We start from the raw sequence: 14,155 nt of genomic DNA, 5'->3' as shown, positions 1-14,155 counted from the left end.
CTTAGGAAACATTCTGATTAAAACTGATGTTAGAAAACTACTAGCTCAAACCACCTTAAGTACAGCAGGACATTTCAAATATGGAAGGTGTGAAGTGTGCAAAGAGATCTCTTTTCCTTCAGAAAACTAATGTAAAAAGATCAAGGAGTTTACAAGTGTTTTACAAGTGTACAAATGCTGTTTATTGTATATATTGTGAATGTAGTTTAAATAGGAACTTATACAATGGGAACCATCAGAAAATAATGCAATCAATAACCACAACGCTGCATATTGATACTGCAATGGCAAGTGTATTATACAATATTCCCAATATATATTATCATCAATTGTGCAATACTATCCTAATGTGCATGCCTGTATATTGCTCTATATCATATCACTAGACTTTTTTCTACTATTATTTAAATCAACATTAATAACATCTTATTACAATCATATATATTTAGCAATATGATTCAGTTCAGTCCAAGAGGGACTTGCTCCGTGTTTTCCTTCTGATCACATGAATGAATAAAGGTTATTACACCAATACAGTTTTGTATATATAGTCAACGTACGACTCATTTCACAAGTCACTGCGGTTGATGCAATGCCACCGGCTCCAAGAGCTGTAGAAGTAATTAGCCGCACCGGGACGTCGGAATCTGCGTAGGGTAATCCACAAGCCATCATTAAAGGGTACGAAATCTCACAGTCATGGGAAGATATAATAACAATCAGAACATGACACGCATTTGTGTTTTTGACTTTTCTTAATCAATGAGAGACTCCTCAATTGGTTTTATACTTAGCCACCACAGGGATTCTATCATTAGAATGTATACAAACAGACGGTATGGTGTCTATGTATGATAAATTGCATATATTGTATTAAATAATTCCTATGTCAAATACTTCCTATATTTTACTATTAAATTATAAATATGCAATTATCCAATTTTAATAAATATATTTTTTTTGTATTCCAAATATGACTGTGAGATTTCATACACTCAGTATATTTCAAGTCAGATCCACTCTCTGACTGAAATCCCCTCAGAGTAGATGTTTAACACACAGAAATCCAAATTAAAAGCTCACCAAACTTTTCCTGTCAAAGGCTCTTTCTGCACGGGCCAATAAAAGCGGGGGAAAGGCGGGTTACATGAACCCGCCCTCACCCAGGACTTATGCAAAGATTTGTCATATCACCAATAGCCAGATTATTTTAAACTGAAGATGCCAGGGATTGAACCCAGGACTTCCATACAATCAGATGCTATACCTCTGAGCCACACTGCTTCCCATGAACATATGGAATCTCAATGTAGTGAGTATACCAAGGAAGCTAAAATGCAGGGTACCTAGTATTGTGGATACTTCAAGAGTTGGGTACTGAGAGACTTCAAATATAGGTTGTAGGGGGATAAGAATACAAAACATCTGATTTTTCCAGGGTTTAAGGAGGTGTGAAGAAAATTAGTAAGCTCAGAGTCAAGCCTCCTGATTGAGAGGGGAAGATGGGAAGTGTTTCCATTTTGTGGGAAAGACTGTGTTAGAGGAAGCCTTAATTACATAACCAAGAGTTAAGAGTAGTAGAAGAGGTTACAAACAATGCAGACTGAGAGTCACATGAGGGAGAAACCTTCATTTGTTAGACACCGAAGTCACAGGATCCTCTTTTGGTAGGATGGAATGTGTCAAAAGCAAAGGAGTATGATCCAATACAACTTGCCAGAGAGCTGAAATACCTTGAACTATGAACTGAAGTCTTGAATGTGCTTATGTAACACAGATTAGACTGAGGCAGGATTCAGTGGTCCAAAGTACAATTTTCTTCTCTGAAGAGTGAAAAAATTAAAACACAGTATAATTGTGTCTTTGTGGTCCTAGGCTTTCACCAGCATCTATGACAGATTTGTATACAACTAATATGTTTATATGTCCAAGCTGATATTTTATCCTAATACCAAAGCAATGGGTTTTCAGTAATTCTGAAAGCATTTTTGATACTGCTTCCAGATAGCTACTTTGTTCAATGCAATCAGGATGATCAGCTGTTTTTAGATCATGTTCCCAACCTTGATCATAGATAAGTCTTTCCATTGAACACCTTCTAATATCAATATCAAAGCATGCAGAGATTTGACAAAGTCAATCTTTTCTGGGTTATAAATAAATGCCCATGGGTTATAAATAAATGTCTACAAATGAACCTCAAACAGATAATTAGTAGGTAATATATCTTGTATATGAAGCCTCCTGCAATTCATATCTAACTAGTAGGGTTTTATCAATATGTAAATATTTTTTAAATAATTGATAAGCACTTTTAGCCTTACAGAGAAGGTAATGCAGCATCTATTAGTCTATTGGCTGTGCATAAACCACAAATGGTGCTTTAGGCAAGTGACGCCTATGCTCTATCAGTTAGCACTCCTACACAAAATCATTTAACATGGGTGCATTTAATCATCTTTGCATACACACAACCAGGTATCAAAGTAGTTTATGATATGTTTAGGACAGCCAACTGCTATGGATTTCTCGTGCCCTTAAAGACTGTGTAACATATGAAAAAATTCAATAAAGTCCCATCAATGAATTTCTATGTAGAAGAAAAATGCATCAGTTGGATTGTTTTACTAGATGTTAATTTGGAGTATCTACCCCTCATCACATCAGTATTCACAACAACTAACAAGAGCAAGCAACTTTGCTACGCATGAACTGAAAAGGTAGAAAAGACCTACTCTTTAACTACTCTGTTTATGTGTACAACAGAATGTTTAAATCAGAGGTGGCCAGAAGATAGGCTATAGTTCATCAGTGGACCATGGATGAATTTCTGGCTCTGGGGATTCTTGCCAAAGTTTATTTATTTATTTTATTTATTTATTGTTTAGATTTGTAGACCGCCCCATCCCCTAGATTAGCAGTGCAATCCTATACTGTGTTACTGAATTGATTTCAACAATGACTTTAGAGTAACTTATCTTAGAACTGTGATTTAAGGGCCCCTTGATGTGATCAGGCAGGGTTATTCATAAAATTTTAACCAATGTGCCTCTTTGCTTTTTAAATTTAACTCACATTGGATGAAACATGGGGATCTCAGTTTTAAAAAACATATCAAGCAAGACTAGATTTAGCCAATCCTTATGTAAAATGATGTTATGGGATAAGTTACTCAAAGTAAATGATATTGAGTATATACCAAAAACTCATAAAGTGCAATAAAAGGGTGGATGTTTTTGATTTTTAAGTAGATGGCTTTCTATAGAGATCAAATTTATGTTAGTCATGGTCACTACTGCTATGGAATACAGGGCTACAATATAGAGTGTTGAGTCAGTTCTGCATTAGAATTGTTTGTATCTAGCACTTGTTTATTCCCAGGACAGAAACCATTCCCGTTTGAACTAGATGAAGGTACAATTATCTTTAAATAATCTACATGGGGGCTCAGAAGAAGGGTCCTATGGAGTGTTATGTTCCAATTTCATCAATGTATTAAAGTTAAAAACTGTAAGACATTTGAAGACTTAATTGTGGAAGTGAGTATAAATACCATTTAAAATGCTTATGGCAATATTCACTGTCCAAGCAAAAAAAAAACACATTACAAAAATAATTTTCATACTGCTATTGCTTAGACTGCTGAAAATCTGTGGGAAAAGTTGAGGGCTAAAAGAATTGATCTCGTTCAGTATCCTCAGCAAAATTCTCATACTTCGATCCCCTTACTCAATACATTAACTGCCTCAGGCACAGCAGGCTACTATAAGCATAAGCATTTTATTGTCATTGTGCACGCACAACGAAATTATAGAGAGACACCCTTCCCTACATGGGCAACCTACAAAAGATTTAGATCTCTATACCCTTTTCCACCAAAAGATCTAAGTGCAGTCAGTAGTGCTGAGACAGAAGAGAGAGTAGTGTGCTTCCACAGTAGAAAATAGTCCCGAATGACTATGGGCACTATAACTTATTTTTAAGCACAGCATTTAGTGGAAGTATATGAGTGACCCCGCAGTGGTCAGCGTGGAAGCGAGGGTAGAGCTGTGGAGATAACATCCTAATTGGAGATGCGCCAGCAGCGGGGAGCCGGAGTCCCGATGTTCCTACTTGAGGTCTCCAGCGTGCTGGACATGGCACTTTTGGCTGTCTACTCAGTGGTGGGAGGGAGGAGACGAGGGGAGTTCGAGGCGGGAAGCCCGGGAGGGTGGGGAGATCATCATGTGATGCATGATCTGCACCTGGCTTCGATCACCGGAGGAGAGGGCGTGGCGTCTAGGCCTAATCCTCACACAGGGGCTTGGGCCAGTACATTGTCACAAGCGTGAGATTGAGCCAGATAGTTCATGATCCGTGACTCACTTAGGGGGGGGGGATGAGAAATTGGGGAGTGCTTGGTCTACGACTAAGAAGGCCGTGGGATCCGTTGGCGTGCTAACGTTCTACCACGCGGTGCTGTAAGTTAAACAGTGCATTACTACAGAAGTACTCTTCAAATGTGCCAAATAAAGTGACCCTGGCAACAGCCCCCAAGGGACAAGCCCGGTGAGACACAAAAGGAGGTGGAGAAAGAGTCAAAATTGCAGAGGGAACAGTGGGAGACAAAGGTGACAGCTGGGGCTGTCTCTGGGTGTGTCAGAGTGGGTGTTCCTGATTTGTGAGGACAGGAGGCCAGTCAGTGGACAGTGAATAAGCATAGGAGGCCAAAGAGGAAAGTGCTGGGTTAGGCTCCGCACTCTCAGCTGGGCTGCAGGCACTTGCAACTATGGATTGTCAGCAGCAGTCTCGATGCCCCCCTTATACTCCTGCGAAGACAGGGCAGGGGATGAAGAAGCACAGAGGAAACTGCAACACCAGGAACAGGGGGGAGGAGGAAATGGTGGCAGAGAATGACCAATGAGAAGGGAGTCTGGCCTGCCTGGACCTCACACAGAACGGCCACTGCTGCCACTGCCATTGGCAGGAATAATGTGCAGTAAGTCTGAGACTAGGCATATTGTCTAGCCTCGACTGTCCTTAAAGCCCAGGTGGTTGGTGGAGGAGGAATCCAAGCTCTGGTGGAGAGTGGGGAGCCAGCCAGGCCTGCAGCAAGGAAGGTAGCAGCAGCCTCCAGTGGACAAGTTTTCCATTTGACCTGCCATGGTCCTGGGTCCTCCTCCGCCACTCAGCCTCACTTGCAGATTCATTCCATCTGCAGCAGTTCTTTTTAAACGTTGCATTCAAACGAAGTGAAGGGGGACAGAACAAGGTAGAAACCAGTGGGAGCATTCTACAACAAAGAAGGTCCAGGAAGTGGTGGTAGATGAGTTCACAATTGTACTTAGATCTTTTGGTAGAAAGGAGAATGCCAGTGTTTAAAGCAGGGTTGCTAAGGTTTGCCAACTCTGTCTTGGTAAATTACTGGACATTTAACATAGTTCCTGAGAAGAGAGCACAGCTGAGGTGTGATGTCATGTCACATCCAGCTCAAAGGTCATATGCAGTGGCGTATCTGCCTAGGGACAAGGGGTACCTTGTCCCCGGGGCCACTCTTCTGGTGATTTGGGGGGCGCGAAATTGGGCCCCCCATGTGACCAGGAAGTCCTGCTGTCTTGTTGTTTTTCGCGTGCCTGGACCCCGTCCGAGGCACGCAAAAAACGACGAGACAGCAGGACTTCCTGCTGCCTCCAAGTGCCCTCAACCCCGCCCTGGACTCCCCCTCCCTTCCTTCCCCCCCTGCTGGCTGGGCTCCCAGTCGGAAGCCTGCAGTCTCTTCTGACCTCTGCTCCAGGCAGGCCAGAAGAGACTGCAGTCCCGGCCTCGGAGACCTTCTTTTATAAGCACTGAGGCTGGGGGTGGGGCTTGGGGAGCAGGAAGGGGTGGGACTATGGACATTTATGCATGCAATACTTACCCTGAGGCTGCTTGAGCAATAGTGGGATCCCAGTGAATTTCTTCATTTACATGCGAGGAAGTGCCCCACTGATTCCTGTCGAGCTGAGCCGCCATTTTGCCCACTCCCTGCTTCCGATTTTTCCCCTGCAACCTCTATTTTGGGAGGTTGCCTGCCACCTTATGTGGGGTACATTTCAATGTTCTATTGCTTCTGCAATGGAGCCTAAGTGTGAAAATTAAAAGAAGAAGTCCCACTGATCCACCTGAAATGCTAGCAGAAGAGTGAACTGAACTGCTGCTATGTGTAGGTAGAGGAAGGCAGGGAGGAGCAGAAAACCTGAAATAAGCTAAACACATACTAGTCTCCTTTGCTTTCCCTGCAAAACAAGACAAAAAGTCACACTTTCGCAGCATTTGGAAACTGTGCAAGGAATCAAAACTGAGAGCATGGTGAGTTGTGAAGAACAGGAAACCTGTCTGTAACTGACAATCTGACCTGAAGGGAATGTATGCTCACTGCAGAGTAGACCACAAGTGCATAAGTGTAATTCTAGGAGAACTCCAGGCCCCAAGCCAACCCTAAAAATTACCAACTGCCAGGAGAGAAAAAAAACCCTGTCTTTTAATAGAGAGTGAATGTAAAGTTATTTACCTATTTTGTTGTGAAAAGCTTCAGATACCCATTTCCACACTTTATTAAGGAGATGGGGCATTCTTTCCATGCCTGTTCGCAATCCTGTTTGTCAACAACACCCACCATGGTCCTTGCTCACATTTCAGCAGTGGCAAAACTGGGAAGACAAGCACTGTTATCTGCACACATATCAGAGTCCTTCTGTCTGTAATCTGTAATCTAACAAATCTTGTGTATCATTGTATATATCCAAATACACAAACAAGTCTATTTATAAATAGCCTTATTTTCTTCCCACCCCCAAATAGGGGTAAATGGACATTACTTCCAGGCCACCTTTAACAAAGTGCAAGGATAAGAAAAGTCTATGTTTTTCCAGGTTGCATCACTGCCTGAAAAAGAATAAGAACATAAGAATGAGCCTGCTGGATCAGACCTGAGTCCATCTAGTCCAGTACTCTGCTACTCGCAGTGGCAGAATGGAGCAGATGCATGCATATAGCAGCAACGGCAGTTTATTACTGCTCTGAGCTAAACATAAAAGCTGAGGGAGTTATGCAGAAGTCATTCAAAACAGCAAGGAATTTTGGGGAAATGTAACTTTTGCTAGAATCTGCTTTTCTTTCTCCACACCCCTTCTCTTTTCTAGATGCGTAGCTATTGCAACTTCCTGTTGGTTACACACCAACTCCTTGATCCAGCTAAAATTAGTCAAGATTAAGTTCCACGGAAACCAATGGAATGCCATCTGAGATACAGTCACAACTAACTTTTGCTGTATCTCTAGGGCCACTGCCATCTATTTTAAGGGGTGTTCAGAACTTTCTACTATGGGAGGAGGGAGTTAAAGATGGATAAGGAGTTCAGATCGCAACCTGAAACTGAATTAACTCCTAATTCTACCCAGGACCAGGCTGCACATCATTGTTTTAGGATGCAAAAATGAGTGTCTTTTCCTCTCCCTGTGATTTGAAAAGAACGGATGCTTGGCCTAGGCTGTGTAAAGAAAAGCATCCAAGAAGGGGTTCCTAACATATGATTAGCAATACTGGGTGGGAACATTATTATGAAGCCGCTCACGGATTGACTCTTAATTAAAACGGTTATTTCTGATTGATGGCCAGATCTAGCACGTTTTCTTCGCAAATATGTCCCACCAAGTTCAATTATCATTTTCTCATTCTAAGAAAGTATGCTTAGAATCGCAATTTTTACCTAAAACTTGCATCTAATTAAGGGAGCCCTGGCCCACAAAAGCCTGCTCTAGACCATATTTTATTAGCCTTTAAGGGTGCCGACTGCAGTTTAATTTACCAAAAAAAACCCCACTAACTACTAAAGGTATGGGGTGACTGCACCATATCCGCCCCCAGCTATCGTAATGAGATGTGGTGGGTGCCTTTGTGAGTTACTTCCTTCTTCTTTTTTCGCTGACAGCAGCCCCGAGCTACTTTTCCGCTTCCACAAGCTGCGGCAGGATGGGGCCCTGCGTAAGGTTGGGGGGAGGGGGGAAAGGCTGCAGTGTCTCCAGGCTGAGCCACGCGCCTGCGCAGAGGAAGCAGAGGTCACCCCCCCTCACCGCCCCTCCCCTTCACCAGCACCGGCTTGAGTAGGGAAACCAAAGCGAGGCTGGGCGTGCAACGTCACGGCGACGGCTCCAAGCCTCGCCCAGCTAGAGGCAGCGAGAGACGGAGGGCGTGTGCGCAGAGCGGGGTGCAGCCCGGGAGGAGGCGACGGACGGTGGGGAGCGGTAGCGCCGTCCGGTAGGTACCAGCGGGCGTTCCGAGGCAGGCGGGAGACGGGCAGCCGGGCCCGGCGTCGAGTGGGCGGGAGGGAAGGCGCGGGTGTTTGGCGCTGGCGCTGCCCTGGCACGGGGCGGTGGTAGCGGCGAGGGTCTTGACACAGGTTGCTCGGCAGCCACAGCCTCCGGAGGCTGCGAGGGGCCCGGCGAGGGATGTGGCGGCTGCTTTGGAGGCGGCGCTCTGCAGACGGGACGAGGCTCTCGAACATGGCGGAGGCGGAACGGAGCAGCGCGACCACGGGAGGAAGCCGGGCTGCCCCGAGGAGCCGCCTCCAGCCCCCCACCTCCCTCCCTCCCTCCACGGCCGCCTCCTGGGGAGAAGTTAGGGTGGGAGGGGAAAGTTGGAGCCCTTCTCTGCCGGCCGCGTTTGGGACACCCCGGGAGGGGGAATCCCTCCCGCCCCGAAGAAAGTTCTCGCCGGCTGGACTCCGGCGGCGTCGGCCTCTGTGGGGAGCCGCAGCCCCGCCTAGTCCGGCTGGATCGAAGCGGCTCACTGTTTCCATTCTCCGCCCCAGCGGGAAGCTGGGCGGCCGCTCTGCAGGCTCCAAGAGGCCTCTTCCGCTTCCCAGGCTCCTGCCAGGATCTGTTTCAGCCTTCTGAGCGCAAGAAGCGCCTCCCGGGCCCGCTGCGAAACATCCCTCCCTTGGACCCGGCGCTATTCTTGTGTGGCCAGCGGGCCGGATTGGGGCGAACGTCAGAGGAAAGTACTCCCTTTGAAAGAGTGAACTAGGGAGCACTGTCTTGGCTGCAAACTTGGTTAGTGGTGTTTGTCTTCTAGAGAGCAAAACTGGGCAAATAGAAGATAAAAAAATTAAAATAAGGAATAAAGTTGATTATACAGACAAAAGAGCTTTGAGATACAGTTGTTAAAGAAAATTGGGAAGACTTCTGACCTCTTTAATTCCCTGGATCTAAATTAATTGCTTGGAAATAAACTCCACTAGAGTTAATGGGTGTCCCATTGAGTTGTAACTGAGAATGCCAGCTGTGACTGACCGCTGCATTGCACTTGGCTTAGTTTAATTTAGCGAAGTTAACTTCTCAAAGTAGCAGTCTTTGCTAGATGCTGTCTACTAAGTTCTTCTGACCTGCGTGTTTTAAGTATTTGCTTACATGCTGCTGATGTTGGTTTCTTCAGCTTTTTGCTGTTACCTTTGACTGGCTGTATAGTTTCTAGTTGACCTGCTCTAATTCAGTATTTGAGAAACTTACTGTCTGGGAAACCGAATCCAGACAGACTGAAGTAATGGTGTTTGTAAAGTCCACTGAACATGGAAGTGGAATCAGAAATGCAGTCATCTGTCACTTTGGTATTGTGGCCTTCTGGTTCTCCTGAAACTATCACTGTCTCTAGGAAGTCAGGATGCATTTGCACCTAGAGATGTTCTTTCCCAATTTCACATCTCAGTTTCAAGGTGTGAATTAAGCATTTAAGCTTTCATAACTTGGGAGGTTTGGTTTTTTTCGTACTCCATAAGTGGGATTATCTTTGAAGGCCGTTCAGAAGTGGAGCACTGTGCATCCTGCATAACCTTCCTGTACTGTTCTGGGTGTGTTTTATTATGTTGACTTGGCTCTATAGAGTCTTGAATAATTTGAGCTGTACATGGCAAACTACCCTATTATCCAAGTTTGGCTGGCAAAAGAATCCCCTACCAATAAAATGTGTACCAAATTTGATTATGTTCTTTATAATTGCCCCAAACCAAAGGGCACTCTTCCCATTAAAGTCCAGATATTTTGCAGGAGCCGTAAAAGACTTATGACATGAGAGTAAGCTATTAGAAGCAGTTTTAAGTTTTAAAAAAAACACAAAGAAATTTAAATTATTCACTCTGGAGGTGAGGCAGGATACTGTTTTAAATAAGTCACAAGTACAGTTTAAGAATATTTTAATGAACTTTGCCCAGCTATCTTTCTGGAAAGATAAAATAGATTTTCAGTTCCATTGATAAGATGATATGTATTGATGATTAATCTAGAATTCCTGTTATAGTGGACTCTGAAATATATTGTATTTATAACTCTTTATGTTAGCACTTTCCATAAATGTGTTCCTTGTAGTTTCATAAAATCCTTTCCAAGGTGATTTCATGTCTGATTATGGGACTGAAACAGCCTTGGTTGTCCTGGTAGGTGGCCTGCACCAGGAGGATAGACAAATGGAGTGTGACTTTACTGATTTTCTTGGACTTCTCAGTGGTTTTGGACACATTCAGTCGTGGTATCTTTCTAGGCTGGGATTGGGAAGCATTTTGTAGTGGTTACAAATCCTACCGAGAGGGTAGGTTTCAGAAAGTGATGCTGGTGGATTGCTGGTCAGCAAATTGCCTTTTGGAGTCCTGCAAGTTTCCACCTTGTCCCCTATGCTCTTTAGCATCAACATGAAACCACTACATGAAACCAAGGCTATAGAGCCTTGGGCAGGAGAATTACCAGTGTGCAAATGACATTTTATTTCTGACTGATTCCAAGGAGGTTGTAGAAACCCTGAAGAGTCTGGATACAGTTTTGCTGTTGATGCGGGCTAATAATCTGAAGCTTAATCCCAACAAGGCAAAAGAGCTACTGGCGAACTGAAGTTCTAACCTGGGATTCTAGTTGTCACCCATTCTAGATGGGGTTGAACTTCCCTTGAAGGTTCATGATCTGGGGTGTCTTTTGTCCCAGGCACACTGGTAGATAAGCTGATGGCAGCTTTAACCAGCTTTGACTAGTTAGCCAGCTGCAGTCTTACCTGGTTAGTAAAACACTGCCCACTATAGTGCTTGCGTTGGTATATCTAGATTGGATTAATACTGATAGGTCTATGTGAGACTGCCTTTGACAGAAACTTCAATTGTTGCAGAATGCTGCAGCCAGAATTCTGACTGGAGTGTGCTGTATCAGCCATGTCATTCCAGCTTTGGCCCATCTACTCTGGCTCCCAGTCTGTATCTGGGCACAATTCAAGGTGCTCATCTTTAAAGCTCTAAAAGATTTGAGACCAACATACTTGAAGGACTGTCCATTCCTTTGTGAACCTACCCAATCACTATGCTTCAGTGATTGGGACACCTACTTCAGGTGTCCCTGCCTTTTGAGTTAAGGTGTGTGGGAATCCAGGAAAAGGCCTTCTTACTTGTAGTGCCAAAACTCTGGAACTCTGTTCCTGGACAGGCTTTCCTTCTGTTGCCCTCTTTGTTGCTAGTGGGTGAAGACTTTATTTGTTTGGTTTTCCCTCAGTGATTGCTTCTTCAAGCTCATTGTTTTAACCCTTTTCGTTGTGTATGTTAGCTTTAGTGCTAATTGTTCAAATGATGTGTTTTTGTTGGTTCTAAGTATGTGATTTTATTATGTAATTTTTCATTCATTAGCCATCTTGGTGGCCCTTACAAGCGCAGAAAGGCAGGACATACATTTATAAAAAATAATTTGAAGGGCTACAAAATGGTCAGAAGAAATTCATTCTTAAAATCCTCTATCACAGTGATGGCGAACCTTTTCGAGACCGAGTGCCCAAATTGCATCCCAAAACCCACTTATTTATCGCAACGTGCCAACATGGCAATTTAACCTGAATACTGAGGTTTTAGTTTAGAAAAAAACAGTTTGCTCCAAGACGCGCATTACTCAGGAGTAAGATTGTTGAAGCAACTGTGCAACGTTTGAATGGGTGAATCACGACCCTAGGAGGGTGATTTTCTGCTCCCCCATCATGACGAACTCTGTGCAAGCGTTTCCTTCTTAGTTTCATGTGATCTGCCTTCTTGTTTAACAAACTAAAAATTCAAGTCATTTGTTAACCTTGGAGCAAAGGTTATAGAAGAAATGGCAAGAATAAGAGATCAAGGCACTAAAATATTTTAGAAGTTCTACAGTATTATCCCAAATTAAGACCTTTTGATCATACTTCCTCAAAATACTTCTCTGATGGCAATAAGATAATATTGGCCCAGTATACTGTAAACCACACAATTCATTATAGAACCAAGCAACAAGATTTCTATTTCTACAGCTCATTCACATTATAACCCACGGAAGTTATACAGAAAATACATGACCTATATGGATAAACTTATGTTTAGAAATATGCATTAATTTTCAGGTTACTTAACAATATCGACAAAGCCTCCTTAAAGCATTGAGAATAAAATTAAGTGCTCCTCATGCTGCTATACTACAAAAATTCAAATATTCTCTCTTTGAAAGAGATCTGGATGACTGACATAACAGCTTTGCATATATAGTCAGCAAAAATGCTATCTCTCTGAGTTGATATTAGGTGTTGCTGTCATCAATACAACCAGAAGTATCAGTTAACTTTCTACTATAAAACTGTAAAAATAGTGTGAGAAATGCTTATCAGTAACACAAGGACAGTTTTGAAGTTTTCTACAGGTATCCTGAGAATTGGGAAGAGACTATGGCAGATTCCGCATGGGCCAAAAACAGCTGAGTGAAAACGTTGTGAACCCTTTTATACCGTTTTAAACCATTTTACACTGTTTTCACACCGCTGTTTTTGGCCCATGCGGAATTCGCCTATGACTAAACTTTGCTATCTTTTAAAGAATGAATTCTTTTTCATGCTAAAGAAGAAATCTTAGAAGTGGAATTTTTAGTATTAAATTTGTTGCCCCTGATTCTTATGAGTTACCGTATATACTCATGTATAAGTCGAATTTTTCAGCACATTTTTAATGCTGAAAAAGCTCCCCTCGACTTATATGCGGGTCATTAAAAAAATTTGTGTTTTTACTTTGCCGGCCAGCAGGGGGCGCAGTGTGTATGCTAGAGGCTCCAAAATTTCAGGGTACCCTCAGAAGACTCTCCTGATGATACCAGCCAAGTTTGGTTAAGTTTGGTTCAGGGGGTCCAAAGTTATGGACCCCCAAAGGAGGTGCCCCCATTCCCCATTGTTTTCAATGGGAGCTATTAGTAGATGGGGCTACCCTTTTGAGGGTTCATAACTTTGGACTCTCTGAACCAAACTTCACCAAACCTGGCTGGTCTCATCAGGGGAGTCTCTTTATGATACCAGTCAGGTTTGGTGAAGTTTGGGTCAGGGGATCCAAAGTTATTGACCCCCAAAGGGGATGCCCCATCCCCCATTGTTTTCAATGGAAGCTAATAGTAGATTTTTCATTTCTGATAATATCCCTCTTAAAATCTAAGTTGGGTTACATTTGGACATACAGATGATGATGAGGAATCCAGTTTTGAAGGATTTTAACTCTTGTGTTTTAGCTTGGTTGCTGGTTGAGCTAAGGTTTTTGTACTTTTAAAGTTATTGTTGATACCATGTTGTTCTTGTTGACCCTCTTTTCCACTTACAGAGCCAGTTTACTGTTTTTCTTTGAAATAAATATTCAAAAACATTTAACCTACTGATGCCTCAATTGATGCTGCATTCCCCACCCGCGACTTATACGCGAGTCAATAAGTTTCCCCAGTTTTTTGTGGTAAAATTAGGTGCCTCGACTTATATGCGGGTCGACTTATACACGAGTATATACGGTACCAGTTCAGTGACATTTCTGCCATCAATATTTTTTTTATGATAGCTACCTTGACCACTCTTAAGTTCTTAAAATTTCTAAATGAAGAAAGAGGAAGTCCTGTGGGGGAAGGGCTTCTACTTTGAGCCTGTGAAATTATTACTGTTGTCTTAAAGACTTGTCTCTATGAAAGGATAAAGCAAGAACAGATGTAAAATCTCTGGAAAATTAGAAGCCATGAAAAAACTATTCCCCCCCCCCCCCCAATTAAATTCAGGGAAAATCCAGAAAATTGGGTGGGAATGGAAATATTTACTTTCCTGTCAAACATATGCTTGCTTTACTGATTTAATCACATACAGT

At 43.0% G+C, this 14,155-nt stretch overlaps 1 protein-coding gene and 1 long non-coding RNA gene across 4 annotated transcripts in view; one reads left to right on the top strand and one right to left on the bottom strand.

Moving 5' to 3' along the window:
* Nucleotides 1-200: 200 nt before the first annotated feature.
* Nucleotides 201-7,986, bottom strand: LOC125435062. 2 transcript variants are annotated; one of them, XR_007244850.1, is made up of 3 exons: nt 7,826-7,986; nt 6,530-6,668; nt 201-1,823 (listed from the first exon to the last, which is right to left on the bottom strand). It is a non-coding gene; the product is annotated as an uncharacterized LOC125435062 (long non-coding RNA). The 2 variants fall into 2 exon arrangements; XR_007244851.1 differs by having other exon boundaries at nt 7,848-7,986.
* Nucleotides 7,987-8,118: 132 nt separating this feature from the next.
* RAP1B (RAP1B, member of RAS oncogene family) overlaps nt 8,119-14,155 on the top strand; it is a 38,493-nt gene continuing 32,456 nt past the window's right edge. Inside the window, exon 1 of one of the 2 annotated variants that reach the window (XM_048500473.1) lies at nt 8,119-8,274. The gene's annotated coding sequence lies outside the window, so the exon portion shown is untranslated. The remainder of the gene's footprint in view (nt 8,275-14,155) is intronic. The other variant, XM_048500472.1, reaches the window with a different exon arrangement.

Source organism: Sphaerodactylus townsendi, linkage group LG06 (genome assembly GCF_021028975.2).
Source record: "Sphaerodactylus townsendi isolate TG3544 linkage group LG06, MPM_Stown_v2.3, whole genome shotgun sequence".
Taxonomy (NCBI): Eukaryota; Metazoa; Chordata; class Lepidosauria; order Squamata; family Sphaerodactylidae; genus Sphaerodactylus; species Sphaerodactylus townsendi.
Note: the sequence above shows the minus strand (reverse complement) of the source record. Positions and strands in the feature narration are given on the sequence as shown.